Below are 9,727 nucleotides of genomic sequence, written 5' to 3' on the forward strand. Positions count from 1 at the left end.
TTTGATGATTTTTTGCGGGCTTTTTAAATACTTTTTTACATAATTTCTAGTTGTTTAAAGCAATATTCTTTTAGAATAGATCTTCATCAATAATATTCTTTTTGAATATTGATAGAAAGTTGCATTTTTTCTGACATGTTTAACATTTTTTCCACTTTTTACTTACTGAGGTAATAATTGATTAAACTTAACAAACGTAATATTTTATCAATTTATTATTGTTTATAAATATATTCTCTTCGTGTATTGCTTCATAGTTGCAGCATTAAAAAAAATTTTTAACATTTCTTTGAGATGACAGTTATAAACAATAATAATGTGTTTAAACAAATATGTCTGCTAAATATAATTAATTAATACCTAACTGTAAGTGAAAAGTCGACAGAATATTGAAAATTTTAGAAAAAACCGCAACGTTCTAACATTATTTAAAGAGAATATTATTACAAATAACACTAAATTGTAGAAAAAGTTATTTTTGTTAATTTAGCATTATTCTAAGAGATATTGTTATAAATGGTAATAAATGGATTGATTAATTAGAAATGATCTATTTAATTGATTATTGCCTTATTTTAGCTGATAATTTGAAAACAATTTGGAAGATTCGAAAAAAACCCGACTTTCTAATTTCATTATAAGAGAAAATTGCTAAAAACAATAATAAGTTGTTTAAATAATTTATTTAAATAATATTCAGTATAAAGTAGTACGTAAGTAAGAGTAGGATTTTTGTAGGTCTTACGGTCTTCATTAATTAAAAGAATAAAACGAAATGATTGGAAAGTTCGTTTATGAAAATTCTGTCTTTTTGACGTTTCAGCTACCACTGCATGCCTTTTTCAACAAATATAAATAAATAATATATAAATAACGATCTTTTCTTACATTTAATTACAAACAAATTGATTTTTTTTAAAGTAAAACAAATAAAAATTACCTCTGTGTTTTATCTTGTAAAAAACCAAGAATATTAATTTTGCAGTCAAACATCTGTCTAAAGTTCATGTCAATTTTTTGAAATAATAATAATAACGCGTGACATAAAATAAAATTAAAATGTAACAAAAAACATATAATAGAAAAGCCTCAAAAAAATTGTAGAGGCTTTTTTTAATAAGAAACTACATCTTAATTGACGGAAAAATCCTGACGATGTTTTTGGACAACGACGAAGGTGGTAAATTCATGAATACAGAATAAAGGCGTAATTTTAAAGGAACCGCGAATGCAGAAAGCGCGTTAACTTGGTTTTGTTTATTTTATAATACTACAATATAATACTACCTACAAAAACAAATCTTACTCTTATTTAGATTAACGGTCGAAGAACGGATTGATTTGATTCTTATCACTTACTAACAAAGTAGCATTTTATGTATAAAAGAAATTGGATTTAAAAAACGCGCAAAAAATCATAAATAGCGGCAAAAATCTAATTTTTCACTTATGGGGGTCGTCTGGAATAGAGGGTTGAAAATGAGTGATTTTATCAGGTGATTTTGAAGATGAGACCAGAATCGTTCTTTTAGAAACTTTCAGGATTCATTTTTCCCTTCATATTACTCACAAAAAGATGTTTTTCAGTTTCGCAGAGCCACATACATTGGTGGAATAAGGACGGATGTCCAATAGGGTGGTCCAAAAATACATTGAAAAATTTTTGTTCACTTTTGAGGGCAAAACACCCCCTCCCCCCTCAAAAAATTTTCCATTCCCTGAGAAAGAAAATCCGTAATATTTCGTTTGTCGAAATTCGAACATAAACACGTGCTACCGGACGCTTTAAAATCCCGTTTAATTAACATGAGGAAATTTGGAATTTTCGAAAAATTGAACTCATGTTCCAGGGTTTTACCAAAACGTGCCAAACTTTTCAGGGATTGAAGAGGAGTTTCTACGAAATAAAACGATACTAATAACTTTTAATTGCAACCCAACCTTACCCTCCACACAGCCCCCCAATAATCAAAAAACTACATTTGTACGTATTGTTGTTATTTTTTAGCAATTTCCTTCGTCTTTTTTATACAAATAATTACTAATGGACCATTTAAGTATTTAGCATGACTTTTTAAACAATTTTCAGTTGCTTAAACAAATGTAAATTATTTTAAAAATTGTTTATTCCCAAAAAAATGTAAAAAATAATCGTATTTTCTAAATGAAATGCAATATTTTGTCATTGTTTTGTGTAGTAAATTTTTCTAAAAACATTATGTAAATATTTAAACAATTATTTATTGTTCAGTTTCAAAATTTCTAAAAATTTAGCCAAAGATGTTTACTTTTTGCAAATTGGTAACCTATGCTACTTTTTGTTCAATAATTACATAATTTTGACACATTTCTTCTAATGTTTAACAAATTTATATTTGTTCAAACAATTTTTATTTGCTCAAGCAGTTATTTTATGATAACTAAAATAATGAATTAACATGAGTTCAATTGATCGTAAATTCCAAATTTCCCCATGTTAATTAAACGGGATTTTGAAGTGCCCAATGGCACGTGTTAATATTCGAATTTGGAAAAACCAAAAATTACGGATTTTCTCTTTCCGGAAATGGAAAATTTTTGTGTTGTATCTTACCCTGTAGCTCGAAAAGCATTTTTTGGACGACCCTAATGTACAACCATCTCCGCTTCGAGAAACAAAAGGGGAAAAAATGGTCTGAAACCAAAAAACCAAATAGGTTTAGAAAGATCAGACTCGTAACTACTAGGTGAATCATAAAAGAAATAGATATTGTTTAAAAAACTGTAGACAAAAAGCTGAGACTCTCATTTTGTCCCCTAAAATTTCCTCTTTTTTTGTTTAAAAAAATCAATAAAAATTGTATTTAGTTTGGAGTGGCTTACGGAGAAATTATACTTATTACCTGGTAATATACGCAAGAGTTAATTTGATAGGTTTTGAGTTATCGTGTCCGCCAATTTAAATAACGTAGTTTTGAAAAAAAAAACTGACCCTTGGGCGCCGTACTTTCATGCACAAACTAGCTACAGATGGAGCTTTGATTCAGGAGATGCTCGATTAGTTCAATAGTACAAAGAATCTTATCTTATCTCCTAACGAGCTAGACGAATCAAAGCTATGCATAGAAACTAAATTTTTTAAGCAGCTTGGTGCCGTGAGTAGGGCGGCCGACGAGGCTGGCGCCGCCGTGCACAAATACGCGCCAGCGCTGCATGGCTTCATAACATAAAAGAAGCTCGGGCACGCCACCAAGACTCCAAGAGGTTAATCTGGAGATTAAACACTGGTATTAGAGGAAAAAAATCGATTATTTCGATCATCTAAACTAGACAGCGCCCTTACGGCGTTTGTTCAAGATCCAATAGAAGAAACTAATGGGAGTGATATTTAAAATGTAATAATTAATTTTATTTCTATAGCTAATTGTGAAATGCTGAGTTTCAACTAGATTAATTTAATATTAAAAATTCGACATAAAATTTATAAAAACAACAAACGTATTTTGTTGTACATCCGAACAAATTGGAAAAAAATCTTTCTAATGCATTTTTGGACCACCCTAACCTACATTGAAGGTATTTCAGGAACTTCTATTCAAAACGGCTTTACAGAGAAAATCCCACCATCGCCGAATTATGCACGCAATTAGGGTCGATGGGCATCGATTTGATTCACGAGTGCTATCGCACGTAATTTCAGTGCTGATATGCTTACGCTAATACATTCGAGACGACTCGCTTTAGGCATGAGATAAAGCGCATCGTCTACTCTGCATCGTCAGGCGTCGTTAAAGTAATATTCTGCATCCGTTAAGGGGACTACACGGGTCTAATACTCCCTCTTCATTTAAACTTTTAAGGCTGAGCGAAGATTCAGCGATTCGGCTGCCTAAGAGGTAATAACGATGGATCCGAGACAGATATATCCATTTGAATTTACGACAGCATCAACAAAATCGAAGAAAGTCCTTCCTATCTCGTCGATCGTAAACTCGAATTTTGTGCGTTTGTCGTTCTCCTTTTTATCGGGAGGCAGATTCCTCTCGCTACGAAATTGCCTTTTATCGCACAAGGTATGCAAGTCTCGTCGCCTATTCCTACGACGAGACTTTAAACACTTTTTAACGACCTATCTGTCACCGGAAAAGTCTGAGAACTAGCAGAATTATCATTTTCTTAACCACTTTTAAGGCGAAAATTCTTTCTTGTAATTTCTTGACAATTTGTTAGGATTAGAGTATTATTTGTCAAGATTTATATACGAAAATTATTTAAGAAGCATTTTTTTTCTTCTCTATTTTCGTATTGGAGTTAGTATCTTTGCAATTTTAGATCTGGGGTATTTATATTAAAATGCTACTTTAATTACGGAAAATTGTAGATGGTTCCTTTAATCGGTGCAAAAAATTATTATATAAAATTATTAATAACTTTTAAATGATTGATATAGTCCATTCATAAAGTTGGAAAAACGGATGATTCGATTACATAAGTTCCCCACGACGAGAAGTTATGTAAACTTGCTATCTGATGAACACTCATCTGCAATCTTACACAATAAATCTGTAATTAATTTCTTATAATTGTTTCACAATTTCATCGGTTTTCAGGAGATATAAAAATATATCCACGGATTTCCAGGAGTTCTGTAAGATTACGAAATAATTCAAGGAATTTTAGAGAATTTCAAATATTCTCAAACATTTCCAGGAATTGCAGGGCATTCCGAAGAATTTCAAGAGATTTCGGAAATTTTAAGGGATTTCAAAGAATTTCTAAGGTTTTTCAAATATTTAAAGGGATTTCTAGAAAACCTAAGAAAATAATGAAAAATAAATTAAATTTCAATGGAATCCTAGTGATTCCCAGGATTTGAAATATTTCTAGGGATTGGAATTTTATTTACAGAAATTTAATGGATAAGTTTAATTTAATTTATATTCAAAGAATTGAAAATAATTTTCAATTATTTTAATAGATTTTTATGACTTTCGAAGGAAATATTTCCAAGATTTTAAGGGACTTAAACTTTTTTTAAAAGAACATCAATAAATCAGTTTAATTTAATTAATTCAAGGAATTTGAAATGATTTTTAAACTATTAATGATTTTGCACGATTTCCAAAGATTTCAAGGGATTTAAATCAATTTCTACAGAACTTTAGAGAATCAATTAAATGTTATTTCAAGGGATTTCTACGTATTTTGAAAGCTTTAAGTAGTATGAAGAAATATACAAAATTTTGAAGGTTTTTAAATATTTTGAAATTATTTAAAGATATTTCAAAGAATTTCAAGAGATTAAAAAATGTTCAAGGGATGGTAAAGAATTTTGCAAGATTTAATAATTTTATAGGGCCTTCCATTATTCTAAAAATTGTAGGTGATTTTATGAATGTAAAGTAATTTCTTTACGAATTTCTAACTATTTTAAAAATTGCGAAAGAATTTAATGCAGTTTAGAAGTTTTCAAGGGATTTCTTAGAATTTTTGAAGGGTTTTAAATATTTGAATGGATTTGAAGTGATTTCAAAAGATCTTCATGGATTTTAATAAAATTTTTTAACGGATTTCAAGATATCAATAAAAATAAACAATTTCCGCTGTGTGAACTTTATTTGTGCAGTATCGCTATTTTTGTATACTTCCATATGATACTTCTATAAGCTCCTACAATTGCGTAAAAGTTATATGAAAATCATTATAGTCCTATTCTAATTTTCCTGTAATATTTTTTTGCAAGGGCCATGCAATCTATATGATAAAATATAGAAAATCTATTAAATTCATGAGGTCTTTATAGTAACCTGATACAACTTTTTTCACTCACAGTGTCACATATATGGATTGTGCAATCTTTTGCAATTCCATGCAATCTAGTGTACACAAAAAATCCGATTAATTAGCCCTGTAGTTTTCCCGTAACTTTTAAATTTGTCTGCCCCTTTATTTTGGCGTGAAAAAGCCCCATGTTTGTGGGAAAAGGCGGGAACTGGAAAAATTTTTAATTTTAGGAAAACCTCCTAAAAATCACTTTGTTAAACATATTTTACAGATGGAAAATAGTGGAAAAAATTCCTTACAAAACTAAGAAAATAATTTGTTCTAGGTAAAACAAATCCCGACATATAGTGTGATAAAGTTTTCCCCCTTTATTATTTTTCTTCAAAAAAATTATATCTTACAGTTTTTCTAAAGGCCATGTCTGCGGATACCGAAATTTCGGTACAAATAGTCGGATTTTTTCGTAACAAATAAAGCTGAAAAGGGTGCTATTTAAATGTCTACAGATGAATCGTTGCTCACTGAATTTCCTGTAAATTAAAAGAAAATTTTCTAACTTTAATTGATCCAAAGTTATGACCATAGAAAGTTGAGATTTTTTCCCCGATTTCGCTATGTCGCTTCCAATGCACCCCAAGATAAAAGTAGTTAAAAAAAAAGAATTCACAAGATACTTTTTACAAAGATATTTTTAAATTTTTATCAGAGAAGGTATTAGAATTTTGTAAAATTTGACCGCACTAGTTTTTGTCAAATGTCCACGTATTGAGACCCCCTGAATCCGAAAACAGGTTTTTACGAATGAATCTGTATTTCTGTATGCAATTCTGTATATGTATGTCCATATGTATGTCTTTCTGTATGGGAGCACGATTACTTTCGAAAAAATGATTCTATTAGATTGGCATTTGGAACACTCTTTTAGGGTCCCAAATTAAAGGTCAGGTCCGTTAGCCAGCGATTTTGGATAAAAATTTAAAATGTGAGCGTATTTTGAATATTTTTAAGACCATTTTTTTTAATTGAAAAATTCTATGTACGGAGGTTCATGATATTCAAAAAGAGGAACAATTTATCCTGATGATTTTTTTCATGAAACAAAAAATTACCAGAGTTATAACATTCAGAAAATTCAAAAAAATACACAAAAATGGACATTTTAAGCCAAATAACGCACGGTATGAAAAAAAGTAAAAAGAAGGAAAATGTAGCTTTTTGAATACCTTACAAGATTATCATTACAACTTTTCGGATTTTCTTAACAAATCGAAAACTAAAATTTTGATAGCATAAAAAAATAATGAAAAATTAAAAATTACATTTTTTCATTCATTAATTTAACAGTATTTCGAAGATTCTGAAATATATAAATTTGAAAGAAAAAAAAATATATATATATATAAAAGTTTTTAGTTTCGCACCTAAAGGAGGGCTGGGAATTTGAAAATGACACTGAGATTAGAGATATAATTTAGAATTTAAAAAACTGTAAGGCTGCTGTGTAAACCGTATTTGTAACATTTAAATCGTAAAAATAACATTGGAAATGAGCAAATTCACTTTATGAAAAACGACAGAAGTCTGTTTTGTTTGTTACGTCTCTTTCAATAACATCCCAGTGGACACACACTTTTAGAACGTATTTGGAACGTGCTAACAATGTTTTTTGGACGTGCAAGTCAAAAGACGTTGTTTGAACTTTTAAAAACTGTCCAAAGTCAGAACAAATAATGTTCTAGAAATGTTTTATGTTCGAATTACGTCTTTAAAACGTATGTGGAACATTGTATCTTTATGGAACGTTATATAGACTGACTTAGGACATTTTTAAGCCGTTCTGAAGATGTTCTTTAACGCTTGTGCCCACTGGGATTGCATGTTATGAATTGTAATAATATACATTTATGTAAATGATATACAATTTCACAATCTCATTCACATTTTCACAATCACCAGATTACTGTTGTCGATGATTTGACCTTTCGCTTTAAAAAATCTGTGCACAAATGTGGGAAATATACAAAGACTGAGCACGTAGCGCGAGGACAATACATTATTGAGCGCGAAGCACCAGATAAATATATTATTAAGCGCGAAGCGCGACAACCAGCAGTCGCGATTCCTTTATTTACAAATGTATTGCATTTATTTTCCTTCACTATTGTATGCAATTTGATACGCTTTTTCGAAACTCTGTATATAATATAATTTTATCATAGGATGCATTGGGGCGAGCTAATTGTGAAAAACTGCAATTATGGCGAAATCAAGGGAAAATGGTCAAACTTCAAGGGTAATAACTTGGAACCTGTTAGGTCGTTAGAACTAGAGCCGTGAAATATTATTTTTCCCCGAAAAAAAGTCACGCTATATATAGGGACCTAAACAAAAATATTGATTCGAGCCCAAGACTTTATGCTCTTTAAACAGAGAAGGTTTAATGAAAACAAGCTGTAATATAAATTATGGTGAGGAACTTTTTCCGCATTTAAATCCAGATATTTAAAACAAATTATCTATGTAGCATTTTCCTAAAATTCTCAAGGGGTCCGGTTTCTGCCCTGTCCCGCAAATGTAGATCACGAATTTAAGTAATCGTTAAAATACTTGATGACTGGACTAATGTTCAAAGTGCTTAACACAGTGTATATTTATCCAAAAAACATGGTGTTTAAATTTGATTCAATATTTTTTAAGCGATTTTTAATTTTTAATAATGAAAGTCGCATGTCAGATATTTTTGAAAAACTCTACTTCTGGATGATATAGTCAACGATGGAAGTTGGAAATTCTTAACTCTTTGATAAAAGTTTGAATGTGATGTGAGATATAATTTATGTATATCAGTTTCATGATCCAATGCTACCACTTGGAATAAACCCACATTATTAGTAATTTTGAAGTTCACTAGCAATATACTCCACACATCATTCGTAGATTACTAATAAGGAGACGGCAAGGCTGTGAGTTATTCAAATCTAAATGAGCTTTTGTGTTTAATCCGTCCTCAGTAAGAGTACTCATATGCTAAAGCCCGCGCACTATTAGTCGTTGTCGAGAAAAAATTCTTAAGTTTAAACTTTTTTGTTTGTATTAGTCAATCAATCCTTCATTATCAGCTCTCTTTTTCAATTTTTCAGAAATTATCAAGTATGCCTTGTATTTGTTAAAACTATCTGAAAATTGAGAAATATTTATGAATGTAAATGAATTCTGTTTTCTGGAAGAAATTCTAAAGACAGCATTTTATTTGTTGTGCAAGTTGTCGACAAAATTAAAGTTGAATGATTGAATTAATAATTTTTAATATTATAAACATTACATCATACGCATTCACTGTATTTAATACTATACTTCTTCATACAAAATAAATGGTAATTTTTAAAAGAACTTTGTATTTTGTATGTGTTTATTTTGAATTTCTTCGTCTTTTATTAGTTCTAATCTTCGAAAAGTTATTGATTATTCAATTTTTTGTTCAATAATATAAAACAATGAAAAAAATCATAACGGATTATCAAATCGTAATAACCAATAGTATATTTTTTTTAACTTTAGAATTTTTTATCGTCGCTAGCTTTACTCCCAAAAGATTTTTTTTCTTGAGAGAGACAAAGTAAGATAGTAGGGTTCTAATTATTCGAATACAATCGAAAGAACGATGCTGCTTGGATAAAGTAACATTCTTCTCGCTCCTCTGATTTTTACTCTTAACTTTTTTATAAGCAAAAATATCATCAAAATGAAATCAGATCATTCTTGATTCAAAAAAATATCTCCAGCTTTTTCACAGTAAATCCCAGAGATACGAGGGTAGTTCAATAAGTCCTTAGAATGAAGTATAAAAACAATTTTTTTTGGCTAAATTTTTTTTATTTTTCAACATAATCTCCTTGGAGCTCTATACACTTGGTCAATCGCTTTTCAAGTTTTTTTAATCCTTCAGAAAAATGCGTTTTCGGAA

Source organism: Belonocnema kinseyi, chromosome 9 (genome assembly GCF_010883055.1).
Source record: "Belonocnema kinseyi isolate 2016_QV_RU_SX_M_011 chromosome 9, B_treatae_v1, whole genome shotgun sequence".
NCBI classification, from domain to species: Eukaryota; Metazoa; Arthropoda; class Insecta; order Hymenoptera; family Cynipidae; genus Belonocnema; species Belonocnema kinseyi.